At 35.8% G+C, this 16,520-nt stretch overlaps 2 long non-coding RNA genes across 6 annotated transcripts in view; one reads left to right on the plus strand and one right to left on the minus strand.

Annotated features, from left to right (window-relative positions):
• Positions 1–1,370: 1,370 nt before the first annotated feature.
• Positions 1,371–16,520, plus strand: part of LOC118170142 — a 58,775-nt gene continuing 43,625 nt past the window's right edge. For 2 of the 5 annotated variants that reach the window (XR_004752511.1, XR_004752512.1), the window contains exon 1: positions 1,371–1,737. This is a non-coding gene — a long non-coding RNA (uncharacterized LOC118170142). The remainder of the gene's footprint in view (positions 1,738–16,520) is intronic. The other 3 variants (XR_004752513.1, XR_004752514.1, XR_004752510.1) reach the window with 2 other exon arrangements.
• Positions 5,115–5,971, minus strand: LOC118170146. The gene is made up of 3 exons (XR_004752523.1): positions 5,739–5,971; positions 5,380–5,453; positions 5,115–5,237 (listed from the first exon to the last, which is right to left on the minus strand). It is a non-coding gene; the product is annotated as an uncharacterized LOC118170146 (long non-coding RNA).

A 16,520-nucleotide genomic window follows, 5' to 3' on the forward strand; every position in this document is an offset into this window, starting at 1 on the left:
TGTGTTGGTATGTGAAACATCAGAATGGATTTACAAGGTATGGCAAATGAAAAATTTTCAGCTGCTTGTATAAGATAGGGAGAAATCTTGTGGATGCAAGTCTGTAAAATTTTCATCTAATTAAGTCTTTTCTGATAGCATTTGAGCCAGGGGAGGGAGGAGATCACTGTTGTCCATGTAACAAATAGAATCCTTTTTTAGCCTCATTCTGTATGTATTATAGTAATTGCATACATATAACATTACTTAGGTAATAAAAACAAAAGTCTACCTATATTATTCAAAGGACTGCATCCACACTTTGTCACAGATATCACTATTTCTTCTGGCAGTCCTATATTACATGACCATGTTCTCTTCCTGAGAAGGAGTGCTGTTTCAGCCTGTAAATCCACCCTTTCCTTTGGCCTGTGTGCTACGCATAAATTAGAAAAAATGACAACATATAGTGCAAAGTTACTATAGTCACACTGTTAGAGGCAAAAGTCAATGCCGTGAAGTCCAAACTGCTATTTCTCACTATAGAAAATAAATAAATCCCTCTTCATTATAAAACTTTCTCATCTCAGTGATGTGACGGTGCCTTATTTCAATGTTGTTATGTCTCATGTTTAACATGTGTTAAACATAGTTGATCCACTACCAGAAGTCTGGGTAAAATTAGTTTAAAGGTCTTGCTCTTTATCTAAATTTCTGTTGTGGGCAGGATCACTTATTTAAAACTTAATTTTCTAATGACTTCTGAAGTTTACGGATTTATTTTTTTCTCTCCATTAAATGAGGATTCCTAGCTGATCATCCACACTTCTGAAGGAAGAAGGAGAATTTGTAATTGCTTATGATGCTTTTTGTACAACCCAGATGTTATTGCCAATAAATGAAGTGTTTATTTCTAATAAATTAGAAAAATGGTTGGTGCAAGATCCAGAGACTTGGGTGAAGGTTTGTATTGGGCAGAAACGCAAATTGAAACAAACTGAAATTGAAAAAATTGAAAAAAAACAAATCAACAACAACAATGAAACACACCACCAAACCAACACCGTAATATGCTTTTTGAAATAAGGTTTAGGTGCAGTTGTCTGTTATAGGACTTTTGATATTGATGAACTCCTTTCTAACTGGCAGCAGTACTGAAGACACTAAAATTCTCTGCTTTGTATTTGTATAAATAAATATCAAATAGTTTGTTGCTTACTTGTTTTAGAACATTTTAAGAATTCCTTTTTATATGTGCTCACAATTCCACTGACACCAAAAGGGCTCTCTACCTGTGAATATTAACTTTCAGAATTAGGGTGATATATGGGTCATTAATTTATAAATAACTGAAATTCCACTTTGCTGTTGTGGAATCATGAGGGTATAGAGAGTTCAAAGTGTCTAAAGCAGATCTGTAAAAGATGTTTCTGTAATGTCTGTAATGTATCTTACGTACTTGCATCACAATTAGAGTTAAAAGGTATGAAAATGTCAAAAGCTAGATATTTCAAGACTGGCAAAACACTTTTTCCCCCCTTCTCTTTATTCAGTTGAGCTATCTGTTTAGCATCTCTAATTACAATGACTTTTAAAAGTGTACTCATTGTGTAGCTAATCTTCTGGCATGTAGAGTTTTCTCGTATTTAGATCCACAACCACGGAGTTCTTGCTGTGAAACATATCAAATATGAAATTGGGCTATGCTCCTTGATTATAGTTCTCCAGTTACATGATAATTACAGGTTGCAATTACAGGTATCAAAATTAATTACATTTCAGTTGCACTGTTTTACACAATGATGCTGTTATTTACATGAAATTGTAAAAATGCTTGGAAATACATAGATAGAAAATATGACAATTTCCCTTCTCCCAGAGTCTTCATTTGCAATTCAGTCAACATTAAAAGTGAAAATGTTTGAGGAAATATAAGAGCATAGAAGACAAAATGTGTGTTCGTTCTATTTAATTAATGGAATAATTTAGTCCAGCTCCTGACCAGAGCAAAGACATCCTCCTTTTTGTTGTATGCATATATCAGTGGCTTGGGTAATGAATGTGAAGTTGATGAATGAAGAATTGGGCAAGATGAAAAGCTATTATTTCAGAACCTCCAGTTGTTTGGAGGCAGCTGCTTGAGCAAAAATCCCTGAGAGGCTTGCTTTCTTTGGGTACCTGGAAATTTCAATTGGCCTTGCCACTGTTTCCCTCCCTCAGCTACTTTCAGCATTAGCACTCTTTTGATGGCACTGCAAATGCATTAGGTATAAATTTAACACACGCATGTTGTTTATTTTTTTTCTGACTTAGTTTACTCATTATCTGTTGTTTGATTCTCAAGCATGATGAGGATCAGTATTTTTAGCATTTTATTTATGTAGCATGATTTGATTGACTTTTTTTCCTTTATGTAATATTGTCTTATTTGCATGTGTTTTTAAGCCAGCTGTCATTAAAGTAAATGATGGTGCTTTTACATTCACTTGAATGGCAGTTGGTGTCAAAACAAAATTTGTTACAATTTATTTTACCTTGTTATGAAACTTGCAATGCTATATTTTCTGCATAACCAAGAACATTATGAAAATTAACCACTGCACCTGCTCAGTACTTAATATTCATTCTTGCATAAAAATATCTAGCTCACTTCGATTTTCCATATTACACCTAAAGACTGTCTCTTATTACACCTAAAGACTGTCTCTGTTTTGTGGATGCTTAGCAGACAAAATCTAGTCATTTTAATGTAGGGCCTCTCTTATTTAGGGAGCTGAAACAGCACAAAAGTCAGGTTGTGGTCATGTTTTGTGCTGTTCCAGTATGCAAAACCATTTAATGGATTTCAGTATTTTTTTCCAATACCATGTTTTGACAGACTTAAGTCTGCCGAGATCAGTCCATTCAGACAGTAACTCTTAAAATCTGCATCCATAAAAAAAAGTACCAGCTGAGCTCATACTGCTGCTACCAAATAAAACTCAAAACAATAGCATTTTGAGGCTAATGAATCCTTTTTCTAAATGAGATGTCACTAAGCAGTTATTAAGTATATCGGAGTCATGACAAGTTTTTATATATTTTAATCCCAAACCATGGTTACTTGCAGAACACTGAAGATTACATAGCATTTCTAAATACATCTAATCCCCAGAGTCACTGAAGCTTGTGACACTTTATAAGCATTCTTATTAAATCTGCAGAACTTCTGTCGGATTTTGCTTTGCCAGACTGTGCAAGTAGATAACAGTGTGGAAGGGCAATGGTATGTCCGTAAAGAAAAGTGAATATCAGGGAGGATTGAAATAATACATGATGAAATGGAAACGTGCTTTAGAAGCATATCTGAATGTTGTCTCAGGGTCAGATTATGCATGTCCATATGAGTAGTATAAAAAAACTAAACTGAATTATTGAGCTTGACTTCATATGTTTGAGATGAGCAGAGTACAAACGGATTTGGCACCTCAGCTCCATCAACACTGATTTTGGGGTTAAGATATGGTTTTCCCTAGACTGCCTTATATATATATTTATAAACACACATATATATATATATATATATATATATATATATATAATGACAGCATTCCTGTTTTACTGTTAAAGTGAAATAGGCATCCTTCTAATCTCTTGCATTGCTGATGCCCACTCTTTAGTTAATAGATTTGTGCGTGTTGTGATATACACATGTTCACACAGACTAAAATGCTGCTTGATGTGTTTTCATACTGCAGATGTTATTCAGTAGCAAAGATTATTTTTCTTTGTCTTCAAAAAATCACTTTAAAACCTCTGGAAAATAAAAATCTTTAGGGAACAGAGGGAAATATTACTTGACAAAGAAAGTTGAGAATAGAGGAAAGTATTACTAGGCTAATTATCAAAATGATAACTTTTAGAAGGTTTTCTGAGAAATTCTCTTCAGTTCTATTTAATCTGTTGCCATTTAGCACACCCAGTGAATTGTGTTTTAATGGTCCCAGTAAACGTTTTCGCTCTTTTTGTCAGTAAAATGGAGCATGGAACAGGGCTAGGCATGGAAAAGGAGTAGAGTCTGTACCATCTGCTGAACCATAACTCGATTAGGAGCAGGAGTCCTCACAAATTGGAGGCTTGTTGTAAGATGTGTCCTTTGAATAGAATTAGGTTTTGCCCAAATTAAATTATGAACATGAAGAATGATTATAGGCAAGCCCCAAGACTAAAAAAGATTAATTACAGGCCTATTATTAGAAGCTTCTTTTGCATAATCCTATTAGTTTAATCATATGTTCATTTTTCCCCATATGTGTGGGAGCATATTTACTAATTTTATGTAATCGAATACACTCCTTTTTATTTTATTTTTGTTGGTGTATTTTAGCTTTATTTGCCAACATGATTTCAGTCTCTTCTCCCTCTCCAAAGATGGATTTACTTTAGATATTACACAGCACAGTTAATTACAAGGAACAAGTGACTACACAGAGCATTAGGCTTCCACTCTCTTTTCTGTAGTGACTCACTCTGTTGGTACATTGGGGTTATTAAAAAGCAAACAAAGATGTGTAAAAGTTGAGTTTGGTGCTTTATTAGATTTATCATTTACAATCTAACAATTAGACAAAGTATCAGTTAGCTGTCTATCATAGTATCACTCAGTATCATCAGCTCTGATTTCTGCTTTCAAGTCGTTTATTAGGGTGACACGGTACATTTCTTAGAAATCACGCAGAGATGCTCTTCTAATAAGTTAAGTGTATTGAACATTGGATTTTAAGCATTTGGCTTTCTTAGGGTAAGATTGTCAATCTGCTGGGTTTTTCTCTGTTCCTACTGTGGTTGGTATCCCTCTGGCTGTCAGACTCGAGGTACATTTCATGCAAAACTCCTATTCAAGATGCTCCAGCTTGTGGCATGCTAATGTACCAGAGACAGATACTTGTTCATAAAGAATACTAATGACAGCATTGAGGAAAAAAAAAATAGGAAATTGTTTTATATATTTGGCACAGGATATGGATGGGGACATAATGAACTGGACTGGTCATTAGCTTCTTGGTGGATGGGAGTTTTCTACTGTGGGTACTTGCAGAGATAAGGTTCCTGGGGGGGGCGGGGGGGGGTAGAATGGGGGAGTCTGTGCAGGAGCTGCTTCATACTTTATATGTTGAGCTTTCCAAACGCCAGTCTGCATACTAATTCTTTCTACTGGAAACTGTCATTCCTGGATTTGGTACAAAGTTGTCTCCTTGAGAATAGTCCTGGTTCCTGATCTGTAAAAGGTGTAGAAGAACTCCTTTATTCAGGTGCTACTTTTTTTTTTTTTTTTTTTTTCTTTGCTGAAGGAGATAATAAGCTGTAGAAAATAGTTTTGTTTTGTTTTGTTTCCTTTTAAAAAAAGGGTTCATGAAATACCTTACATTTTACATTTCTCCTTTCTTTCTCCACATAAATAGTTGGTCTTCCTCTTTCCACTTAATAGAATGTGCCTACTTGGAGATGGAAATTGCAAAAGATACAGCAGGATTAATCAAAATGTAATAAATCTGTTTCCAATTGCATGCTTGAAAGATTTTTATGTCAGGCAGAACAAAAGCCATAGGTCTCTAGCTTTTGAGATTTCAATGATTTCTTAGCTCGTAAAGTAATAACTGAATGTTGTTAGCTCTGGGGCAGTTTGTTTCAAGAGTGCACTCTAGTATTAAAAAAAAAGAGCAAACAAACAAAAAAACACCTTTGGTTATTCTAATCTAAAAAATGTTTACAAAACTCACTTGGCTATCCATCAAACCAAGAAGCTTTTCTGTAGCGTTTTCAGTGAAGAGAAGCTGTTGGTTCATGTAAATGGGAGAACAGAATCTATTTGGTATTCCCCAGCAGTAAAATCAAACAATTCCCAGAGTAACATCTCTGTTGCTGTTTGATCAGTCTTCTCACTATCTGTCACTGCTGAAAGAATATTCAGCTTCTTGATTTTTTTTTTTTTTTGCAGGGTATAAATACAGGCATATACTATATATTTTATGCATGTACAGTTTTGGGTATATACTGTAGGTATATATACACATGGGTATGTACAGTTTTAAGACATAGAAAGCAACTGTTTGTTTTTTTTGTTTTGTTTTCCAGATGTGATTTATCTCCCTTCCCTCCTTCTCCTCCCCCACCCCCCCCCCCCCCCCCCCAAAAAAAAAAAAAAAATCTACAGGGGGGATTAAGGATGTTTTTTTACAAATCCTTTTTGCTTGTATTTTGTTCATTAAATCAAAAATGTTAATGTTTGCCCAAATTGTGGTCACCAGGTTGTTGTATTTCCTCTTTCAAACCATTACCTTTTAGCAAAAAAAATAGAAAGTAGAGCAAAGGGGTGAAAGCATTATAGTGAGAGACTAACACACAACCAGCAAGGAAGAGAGGCTGTTAGGTAACCACAAGGCAAGTCATATTTAGGAGGAAGTTTGTGAAGTTCCTAGAGAGGGAACACGTCCTCAGGTGGTTTGGTTCCTTACGTTCCCAGAGGAGGAAAACTTCATCTGGTGGTTTGCTGGTTTGCTTTGCTTCGGAGCTGTGTGTTTGATAAGTAACACTTGTTTCAGGCAGTCTTTTCATACAGGGTCTCTGTTATTTTAATGTACTTGCAACATTTTGCTGAGGTAAAGTATAGCAGCATGTCTAGAGGAGAAAGGGACAGTTGCTTTCTTCATTTCCTTGTTTTCCCTACCCTAAAGGAGGAATTACCACTCTTCCTGAAGTGTCTCTGACTGAAGCTTCTTGGCTGAGAGGTCAAAAGAGTTTCCCTGTTCTCAAAGTCTTGCTAAATTATTTCATTTAGCAAATGCTTTGATTTCTTTTCTGTCTGGCTGGTAAAAACTGTGAGGAGATTGATCTGCCTTCAGTTTGTTATTCTTTCTTATTAAAGCAAAGAAATTGCTTTTGTGTGCTGGCTTTGCAATATATGCATGTACCTGGATGTATTCCCTTCTCTATCAAGAAATGAAACTTTAATAAGTTTAGCCATACTGAATTAGCATTAACTTCAGCTAACTGGGGGAACATGTGGAGCAAAGGCAAGCTTTAGAAGTGTAAAGGATACATACTGGTCTACACTGTGGTTTTCTACACTATCCCTAAATGTATGCCTGTGGTTTCACTGCTACCCCAGCTAAGTCATTGACAGCAATTCTTATAGGCCATCAATAAACTCAATGTGGACTTGTAATATAAGAAAAAAAATGGTTTGTGTTGGGGTGAGTAAATGCAACAAAGACAAAAGCTGTACATGTTGTCCTTGCCAGATCACAGCCTTGATCTTCAGTATGGGTCTGTACAGACCTAAGCCCCAGGTTCCTGCTTGGCAAAACATGTAACACGACCTTAAAGCTTCCTGAAGTAAATAACCATACCTGTGCAAAATATTATGATAAAAAGTATGGAATTATTGAGCAATACGTAGTACTTTTTACCTTTTTATTTTCCCCTGAAATAAAGCATGTCCTCAAAATCAATATTGCTGGAGGTGCTGCGCTGCACCTTTAATAGGCAGGGCGGAACGGAGATATCTGCAAAACAGCCTAATCCTGGCGGGACTGAAGAGCTCCCAGGCATAGCGTGGGGATTTCTGACAGTCTGTTTTAATTTAATTTAATTATGACTGTCTTCTTAACTTCTGCAGCAGAATTAGAAGTCTTTGCAGTATTGCACAGCACACAAGCCCAAGTCTAATGTACTCTTGAAGGCTGTGATGGTACGGTAAAGTGGTTTTCTTACAGAAAGAAGTCTTACCAGTATATCAAATGACTGTTCTGCAACCTGTGTATTTCAAATATCCAAGTTTGGTGCGTTGTATTGCATTTGGTCCATACTTTACCTCTGCCTGTTCATTGTGATAGACAATATAACTCAAGCTGACCAGGAGCCTGAGAGATTTTTGTCTGTTGTATTCAAAAGCTGAAGTGAAGATAATTTGTAGAGTAATGATAATTGAAGTTTTCTGAGAGGAAAATTAACTGTGGCAGTGTGGGGGCTAAGCTTATCACCCAAGAAGAGCCAAATCTTCAGACTGAAGCATCAAGAGCAAATCTGTGCCTCTCTGCAGAGCATTTATACTAGATGAGAGCCTCACCCCAACCATAAGTTGACTTTTAGAACTGTTTTATACAGTAATATTAAGGATACATAAAACAGTGAAATTTGCAGGATATAAAATAATGTGACTTTAAGAGAGACTCTGTTTTCCAGCAGTTATCATCACTGAAAAACTCTCGTATTAAAATTGGTGTGTGGTGGTTCTGTTTCTTCACAATTTAGTAAGAAACATAGAACAAAGTTTAATTATACACATGTTCAGCTGAATTACCTCGTTATTATTATTCTAATAATTGGAGCTAATTCTAGGTTTACTATTAACAATACCAGAGATAACTTGTTTCTTAACATCGTTTTTTGTGCAGTTTTCTTCTCTGTACCTTGGGAAATTTATAGGTGCTCAACCTCACGTTAACACTGATTTCAGAAGTAGTTTTGTGTTGGAATAAAGAGCTTCTAAAAACGTGATATTCTATTTAGTGTAAAACTTCTTGTAAAAAAAGACAGGAAGTCTTTTTTACATCTGTGTCATGAGAGATTCCCTTAGTCAGTTTGCTCTGCTTTCATGGTCTCTTCTACAGTAATGGGAAAGAAAAATGCAAGGTTGTGGGAAAAAGAAAAAAAAAATCGTATGGAAGTCTAATTGTGAAACATCACGGTTTAGCAGCGTGATTTGTAAACAGTAAAGTATTGCTTCTGTTTTAAGGAATTTAAAGTAGATTTTAAGGATTTTAAGTTGATGTATCTAAAGGAAGTAACATTTCTTCCTTCATGATGTCAAAACAAGATATAGTTGACATTATTATATTAAAGGATAGGTGAGTAGATTCTTGTATCAGAGATAACAAATTTATCTTGACATTGATTTTTTTATTTTAAATTGCTCTTTTTGTATGGAAAACTTCATACTCTGAGAAACTATAAACTAGCAATATTTATAAAGACTTCCAGCCTGCTTTGGAAGTCCAACCGTACAAATGTAGCAGTGCAGAACGTCCTTGGAGATCTTCCAATCTAGCCATCAAATAAACCTTTTATTCCTCTTAAACCAGCTGTTAGGAAGCAGAGAGAAACAGGATGTTTTATGATGCTGATTAAAGCAGTAATCTAGCGTCTGCTTTATTCAACATATAAAGATACGCTGATGAAACAGGGATAAGCAGTCAAATTATTGCCTCAGGTTAACAAACCTGCAATCAGTTCTTTTTTTTTTTTTTTTTTTTAGACCCCTTGAACAACTATATTTTAGTCTAACCAGATGTTTGAGCATTTTAGTTTAATCATTGCTAGATATTCAGTGACGAGAGATTTCAGCATTTGAAGGCCTGACCTTAATTTCTGAAAATCAGATTTCAATACAAACTTTGTGTGTAAGGAATGACAACTCAGATGTTAATTATGATTGCTTTAGCATCTGTGAACCACAGTGAGTCTTTAAAAGTGTGTTGATTGCATTTCACAAGTACAGTAATCTGTCCAAATGTATAAAATTGCAGGCGCATGGCCACAGATGTCTTAATTTAGTATATTTTGAAAAGTTTTGAGGTCTTCCTTTAAGTAGGTTTCAATGCTTTTTTGTGTGTGTGAGGTAAAATCTTGATAAAAATCATCCTTGAATTAATATTCTTTAACAGTATCTATGTTTTGATGTAGTTACTATCTTTAATCCTCATTAATGAGGGAAAACACGTCAATATGATGAATGTAATCTTCTGTTCTATTTTCTTCAAGAATCTTTTGGAAAAAAAAAAAATAAAGAATTGAATTCCTATTCTCATTGTAGTAACTTTCCATCTGTTTGCTCTTCTGCTTGTATATGGGGATTAAGTACTAATAATGGTGATTAGAAGATTTCTTTGTATCTTCAGACCAGCTGAAACACTTCTTGATCATTTCCAAAAGGGAAGTGGTAAAGTAATTCTTTATGAATGGATGGCAGGACATCACTGAAAAGAAGTATACCTGAAATGTATTGTTATTTCCAGCTAATGAAGGACTCTGAGTAGCCTTGCTGACTCCATTCAAAATCTTTCTTCCAACTCTGTTAAAAGAGTGCTTTCCATAAAGTTTCAAAAGATTAGCCTGTTTCTCTTCAGAAACACACCCACAATCCAAATGTGTAAAATAAAAAATTAAAAATTAAAAAAAAAAAAAAAAAAAGCTAGTTGGAATAAAAATAGGTGCATCATCTGCAAACATTAATGAGTATCTGGTTAAAAATCTGTTTTTATTAAAATGGGAAGAAAAACCTCATTTCTAGGTACATGGACTGCAGAATGCATAGCAACTGTTGAGTCAGACACAGACTCTAACCCCCCTGTTTTAGGCTTAACGGGCTAGAACGTGTATTAGCATGGCCATCCTTACCTTTCTTGCTTTCTTACCTTTCTACCAAAGGTAGAGCAGATTAAAAGTGTCCCTTCAGTGCAGAGCAGCCGTATTATTTTACTCTGAAATATTAGGAGTGATGAATGTTCTGATACCTAGATACTGCACCAGGTTATTACACTAGCATGCAGTGTATGCTAACGGGATATGTAGAATTTCTGTGAAAGACAGTTTCAGAAGAAACTCTGTTGCATGTTCTACTAGACCACTTCCATTTTACTAGAAAGCTTTTTCAGAAGATAACAGTGAATTTATGTTTTTTATATTAGCTTTTACATTGCCACCTCCTCCTGGAAATTATACTTATCTTCAACATTGTCAAACTCTTCTTAGGCAGAAGTCTGCTCCTGGGGGTGGCTTCCTTCATTTGTACACCAGGGTTGTTCCATAGTTCACTGTAGTACCAAAAATATATGGAAAACATTTTGTTAGGGAAATCATAGACAGTCATTTTATACCTGTTGCTCTATGCTAAAAAGAAACATGGTGGGCAGAGTAGGCTTAGTAAAGGTACTCACGTGGACTGGCACATTTTGATTCTAGCTGCTCATTAACTTCCAAGCAAAATGTTTAAAAAATGGCAGAGGTAGATAGACGTATGCAGTTTCTTTTGGTGGGATTAATTTGGTCTGAAATTTTTGTGTCACCCCCATTAGCACTCTCAGGCAGGTCAGCTCAGTGGAAATGTGGGAAATGGCAAATCTCCTATTACCTTGTCCAGTACTTAGCTGCTACATAAGCATAGCACGGTATTTATTGTGCGATGTATAGTCGGGTGGTTGGATGGCTGTATATGCAGGTGTGGTACAGAAATGCTGCTTCCAGCAGTCGTCATTTAAGATCTTATTATCTAAGCAGGCTTATAGCAAGACACTTGTAAGTATGATGGATTTCCAGACAGTAAGATCAATAATGCTGTGCCATTTCTTTAATAACTTCCTGCTGATGCTCCATTTTTATGATCCATTTTTAACAGAAATTAAAAAAAAATACACATTATTTGGACCCTGAAAAGGCACAACACAGGCATACACTGTGGCGTTTGGTTCTATTTGTTGTTGGAGAACAAAAGTTTTAAAATACAGTAGAGAGGATGTTTAATGTACTTGAAACAAAGTGCAGATTTCCTAAGAACTGAAGAGTTGTTTGCAGCAAAGTGAGCAATGCAGGTCTTGTTTTCAAGGATGCTGGCAGCAAAAGCAGTCCAGTGTAGGAAGTCAGACAAATACTTCTTTATCATCATCAGTCTAGGCTGTGCTGGAACTTCGTATATAGATGGAACACGTTTTCCCTGCAGTGATGTAATTTTATATGAAATGCTGCTTGTACTTGTAGCAAACAACTTAAAATGCCATCCTTTTTAATGGAGACTGCCTGCAAAAGTTTACAAAGGAGAAGAAAAATCGTTGGCTGAGAGCGACTGAAACTTTTATGGTATACATGTTAGCGTTTATGCCTTTTCTTTAAAAGCATTATACTTAGTCTGAAGATTAATTTACCTTAATTATTTTTCCTCTGGGAATAAAATTAAAGTTTCCTTCATTACCTAATACTAATCAACTTTTTGTTGAGACTCAGAGGTCTTCAAATCTGGGTAAATAATTTCAAGTTGCAAAGCTAGCAACTGCATGTAGCTATTTCAAATTAAATATATGGAAAATAATGCTTAAAATAATGCCAGTTCTGATTTAGTTTTATAATTTCATTTAAAAATGAAAAAATGCCAGGGTATGAGAGATCAAATACTATCTGCCTGAAATCGACACTTCATGTAGGGGTGGGGTTACGTGCATGTAGCTGTAAGTGTGGCTTACTGCGTTTAGTTATAGATGAGTGTTTAGAAAATTAGCGGTGTTAACATTTTGTGCATGTTGAATACTGTGGTTTAGCTGTTTTGTTGCTGATATTGATCCTGTAGTTACAGTTCACTAATTCCAATTAATTACATCATTAATGAATCAATTCATCACGCTGATCTTGACCCAACTTTAAACCTCAACCACCGAGCAGTTTCTCCCTGTGGCAGTAAGGAATCTTTCATTAAGTTCAGGAAATATGTACATCATAACGTTTCTGTTTTGAAAAAGTTAAATTATTAAGAAATGTTGATGCTTTAGCTTTTGTAGCTTGGCAATGTGTTTGAAAAGAAACCAGCATGTTCTGAGCATTGTGCACATTAACGCTTATAAGCTTTATGAGTCCAAGGACAGTCTTCAGTATTTTAACATGTGGTACCCTGTGTGAATGAGAAAAAATACGAAAAGTCAGTCACTTGAACAGACCATTCAATATGGTCATTTGTTCAAAGGAGCCAGAGCCCGTTGCTTCAGCTATATTCAGGTGTGCAGTAGGTGTTAAATTGCAGTGAGCAGTGATGGTCACGCTAGGAATTAGTGGTAACCAAAATAAATAAATGTAAATTCCACATTTTATGGGTCACTAAAATCTTCCTACATATCAGGAGAGTTACCTAGCAGTCATAAAAGTTAGATACATTAAGAAGAGCTGAGAATAAGCATATAGCGAAACACCAGAAAAATGAGCAGTTGCCATTTTTTTTTTTCCTTGCATCTTCTCTAACATGGGAAGGAACAAAGCCCTAAATAAATTTGCAGAAAGAGTAAGCTGAAGAGCTCCTTAACAAACAGCATGTTAAAGAAACTTAGAGATTCTATTCTGCATAGGAGCAGTCAGGTCTGATTTTGTACAACTAGGTAATCAAGGGTGGCCAGAAGAATGTTTCCATAACAATTTCTCTGTGTGTTTAGCTGCATTGTGCTTGTACCAACTTGAGCTTTCATATCTATCAGGAAAAGGCATGCCAGGTGTGTGCTGCACCCACATTTGGATTAATACAATATACATATGGTGCAAAGATCAAACGAATTATTTTCTTCTCAGATGTTTTGGAGGAACACAGATCACTGTTAAAGTTTTGAGGATCTCACACTTTTTTTGTTTGTTTGTTTGTTTGTTTTGTTAGTTTGTTTGTTTGTTTTTGTTTTTCACTGTAGTAATTCATAAATATTGTCAGCCCCTTCCGTAATTTTAATTTCAGGTGAAGTTGTTGTCCCCCCCTCCTCCTCCCCTTGACCCAGCCATGCGTAAAAGGTTGTCTCAGGACTTTACTTTTGATATGACTGGAACCTCAATTTCTTATTTAAATTATTAATGACCAACTTATATTGATTTGGTTTTGCGCCAGCATTTATATATATATATATTTTTTTAATCTTATTATTATTCTAGTAGAATATAATATCTGCCTTTTCACAGACACAGTGTGTGGAATGTTCATACAGAAATAGGAATGATCTTCATCACAAACCATTCTGGTGCCAGTTTCCTTCTGAGAGTTTTACTCCAGCAGAACTACACATAGTTTAGTTTAATGGGTTGAGTTGAATAAGAATTAAAGCTCCATGCCATTTTTTTGGACAAAAATATATTTGTAAGCAAAATACATATATGCTCTTAACTGCGTCTCAAAATTTAACTGAAATACTGAATGAAATTGCATGTTATCTTAAAAAATCGTGAGAAGGAAATGTAATTTTTGAGCACATTTTTGTAAGTGTAGGGCATACTCTTGGGGGTGTAGCTGGAAGCTTCCTTGTGAAACTAATGGTAAGGATATGAAGTCTTTGGCTGTGAAAGAGTAGCTTCTCTCATACTGAAGAATAACTCACGCCAGAGGGTTAGTGCCCTTCCGTTTAAAACACAGAAGCAGAATATGCCCATCTGATGCAGACATGTTATTTCATTCTCAGTATTTTCCTCTGCCCCCCAAGACATGCTGCAGTCCCTTGCAGTAGGGCAGAAACCAAGTACTGGTAGGTATTACCTGGGGGTTAGATCCCAGGATGTGGCAGGGTGGAGATGGGTAAGTGAACAAACTGAACGGAAGTGTGTGAAAAAGTCTTTTGTAGTAACAAGGGCAGCCACGCGACACTTTGTGACCACAGAACACACAAATTCAATCTATTGAGTAGCTGTGTTACCAGTGCCTAGGCCTGGAGCTCCAAAACTGCTCCAGCCTAAAGGTGCTGGGAGAAATGAGTTTACTCTTATCCCATGAAATAATTTATATGTTGGTTCCCAAAGCTCACATTTTGGGTTATATTGCAAATCGCACCAAGCGTGAGAGGTACATATTCCACCTGAATATGGAAAGCAGGGTTCAAGAGTAGCCAATTGTAATTATCTTTACGCTTAACTGTAAGTATTTGATAAAGCAAGGGATAAATGCTACTAGCATTTTTGTGGTTTTGATATATTTGGGTCATTTTTTTCAGTTACCTTTTGTTTAAAAAAAGTAAATAAATATTTGCTGTATTTCTCACTAGTCTCAGGACCGGTCAGATGGATCTAGAAACCTCCTCCAGTAATTATGGATTACTGCCTACCGCCAATTGTTCATATATAAAATAATCTTTTCAGCTTTTATAAGTTATTTATTTATTTATTTATTTATTTATTTATTTAAGTTTAGCTGTTGCAGTACCTTAAAAATTCTCTCTAAATGCCTTTGCTCTTTCTGATAATCCAGTTGATGAGGCAAATGTATAAAAATCACACTAATGTAGGCTGAGACATGTCCCATATTAGCTTGTTTCCCTAGTCAGAAAGCCATAGAGCACTTAATAATCCTTCAGCCTTCTTGAGAGAATATATAACGATATTATGTTTGCTCAGATAGATTTTATTTAATCCTTTCAGAATATTGCATTAGATTAGGAGGCTCTATGTACTCTTGTGTGTTTCTAGTAGGCAAGGATAAAGTTGGAAAAAAAAAGAATTTAGGTTAAATTGACTTCTAATAGGAAACTATTTTACTGAAACTCAGAAGTGGATCTGTGTGCGATAAAGGACTGCATCAGTTAGACTTCCAGTCAAAGAGGTGACTAAATTCTTCTTGAAGATATGATTAAGGGTGTGTACTTTCACACCATTAGTGTAGCATTTTGTTTTTCTTCCATGTTATTATCTTCACTACATGTGAATTGATTAGCTTCTTTTGCAATGCGAAGTGGAACTCGCCCTGTGGCAGCCAGCTCTACGAAACTCAGTGTGAACAGCTAGCCGGCAAGGCGGCCAGAGCAACCTTGTCAGGGTAAGTGGTTTCAAAGATGCTCACCAAAACTAGCATAAAACTTTCTAACTCTTGACACTGCAAAACCCTGCTGCATATCCCACACAACTTTTAGATATGGACATGTGATTGTGTTTCATAGGCTGACAATTTTAGTTTACTTATTTATTTTTCTGTAGTGGGTAAGTGGATAATAGCTTTTTACCCAGTGTCTTTGCTGAAAATGGCTGGTATATGGTGCATGACTGGGGAAGGCATTGGTCTTGTTTTTACAGCTTGTTTTGATGACTATTTGTCAGAATTGTTAACTGTTATTTTAGCTTTGGTAATGCACTTGGCCTGGATGTGCTTAGGAAAGTATCTGCATTATATTCTTGACTTCATATTCTTAGTCCAAATAACGAACAATAGACAGTGATATGCCAACAATATGCCTTTAGCTTGTCTGTGTATTCAGGCATTCCGTAACATCTGAATTCCTTACTCCTTTCTGCTTTGTGACCTAGAGTGAAAAACGCATCATTGAACAGCCAGAGAAAGAAATTAATTCTGGTCAGACTAAACTCAATGAAAATCTGCTAGGCAAAATTCAGCAAGTGGTAAACAAAACATATCTTGTTAACATGTCGTTATCATAAAATCTTGTCTTGAACAGTAATTCGTATTTAAGAGAATATGGAAGTAAATGTGAACAGCTATTTAACTGTCCTTGTTTTTAAAGTGTCATAGACTCTTTTACTCCTCTGTGGAAGAAAGTTTCTTATCAGAGCGCTCTCAGTTCATCCAGTTACTTGACTGCACTAAACAGCACAGGGAGCAACTTTTAGCACAGTGAACAACTGGTGCTACACACAGGGATAGCCACTGTCTGGTTCTTCAACAGATTTCTTGGAAATCAGAATTGCCAACATCTTATTTAGCAACAGCCCTCATTTCTGTGTTTCTCCTGTCCTGCACTTTGCTAGGCTTTCATATGTATCATGTTCTCTTA

Source organism: Oxyura jamaicensis, chromosome 7 (genome assembly GCF_011077185.1).
Source record: "Oxyura jamaicensis isolate SHBP4307 breed ruddy duck chromosome 7, BPBGC_Ojam_1.0, whole genome shotgun sequence".
NCBI lineage: Eukaryota > Metazoa > Chordata > Aves > Anseriformes > Anatidae > Oxyura > Oxyura jamaicensis.